The sequence below is a fragment of the Larus michahellis genome, chromosome 30, assembly GCF_964199755.1.
Source record: "Larus michahellis chromosome 30, bLarMic1.1, whole genome shotgun sequence".
In the NCBI taxonomy this organism is placed as follows: Eukaryota; Metazoa; Chordata; class Aves; order Charadriiformes; family Laridae; genus Larus; species Larus michahellis.
In genome coordinates, this window is record NC_133925.1 from 717,073 (window position 1) to 718,923 (window position 1,851).

The window sequence follows — 1,851 nt, forward strand, 5'->3', positions numbered from 1 at the left end:
CCCACGACGTCCCCCATGATGTCCCCATGGTGTCCCATGATGGCCCTTGACCCCGTGATGTCCCCATGATGCCTCCATGACCCCATGACGTCCCCCATGACGTCCCCATGGTGTCCCCATGGTGTCCCTTGACCCCGTGATGTCCCCGTGACGTCCCCCATGACCCCATGACGTCCCCCATGACGTCCCCATGGTGTCCCTTGATGTCCCTTGACCCCACGACGTCCCCCAAGACGTCCCCCATGGTGTCCCCATGACCCCACGCGTCCCGGGGGGGGGTTGGGGGTGGGGCTGTGGGGTGGGGCCACCCCGGGGATGGGGGGGGGGGGTGGGGGTGGGGTGACCTGGACGATGTGCTCCCTCCCGTCGGGGCCCCTCAGCGCCTCCACCCCACAGATGTCCACGCCCCCGAAGAGGCGGGCGCAGGCGTCCACCCACCCCCGGTGCCTGCAGGGACACACCCACCCCCAAAAAAGGAAAGGGGGGGGGCGTGGCCTTCGTTAGCCACGCCCATCCCCCAGGCCACGCCCCCCTTCCGATTGGCCCCGCCCCCTTTAGACACCACCCCACGGGAGCCCCCTCCCGGCAATGCGCGCCAGCCCCCCCCCCCCGAAGCCACGCCCCTTTGCCACGCCCCTCCCCCACAGCCTCGCCCCTCCCCAGACCACGCCCCCTCCCGTAGCCACGCCCCTCCCCGACCACGCCCCTTTCCCATAGCCCCGCCCCCAGTCCCAGACCACGCCCCTTCCCCGTATAGCCCCGCCCCCAGGCCCCGCCCCTTCCCCATAGCCCCACCCCTCCATAGACCACGCCCCTTCTCCACAGGCCCCGCCCCTTCCCCACATAGCCCCGCCCCTCCCTGACCACGCCCCTTCCCCATAGCCCGGCCCCCTCGCCCCAGACCACACCCCCTCCCCACAGCCCCGCCCCCAGACCACGCCCACTTCCCCACATAGCCCCGCCCCTCCCCATAGCCCCGCCCCTTCCCCATAGCCCCGCCCCTCCCTGACCACGCCCCTTCCCCATATAGCCCCGTCCCTTCCCCATAGCCCCGCCCCTCCCCAGGCCCCGCCCCCTCGCCCCGCCCCTTCCCCACAGCCCCGCCCCCTCGCCCAGACCACGCCCCCTCCCCCCTCGTAGCCCCGCCCCCTACCCCATAGCCCCCCCCTTCCCCCCGCGGTGGCCACGCCCCTCCCCCCGAAAAAAGCCCCGCCCCCTCGTAGCCCGGCCCCGCCCCCACCGTGGGCTCAGGGCCACCGGCTCCGCCTGAGCCCCCTCCCCCGGCGCGTCACCGGCCACCAGCGGCCACCTGGGGGGGGGGGGGGGGGGGACACGGGGTCAGGGGACATCGGGGGGGGGGTGGCCTCAATGCCCGCCCCCCCCCAATGTCCCCATGGTGTCCCGTGATGCCCCCCCCCCCCCCCCCACATGATGTCCCCTGGTCCCCACGACGTCCCCACGATGTCCCCGTGATGTCCCCCATGATGCCCCCCATGGTGTCCCACGATGTCCCTTGACCCCGCGATGTCCCCGCAATGTCCCCATGACGTCCCCCGTGACGTCCCCCATGATGTCCCCGTGGTGTCCCCATGGTGTCCCCATGACGTCCCTTCTCCCCATGATGACCCCGTGGTGTCCCCCATGGTGTCCCCGTGGTGTCCCATGACATCCCTTGACCCCATGATGTCCCCATGGTGTCCCCGTGATGTCCCCGTGGTGTCCCTGTGATGTCCCCATGCTGTCCCATGATGTGCCTTGATGTCCCTTGACCCCGTGGTGTCCCCATGATGTCCCCCATGGTGTCCCCATGGGGTGTATGATGGCCCCACGATGGCCCCATGACGTCCCTTG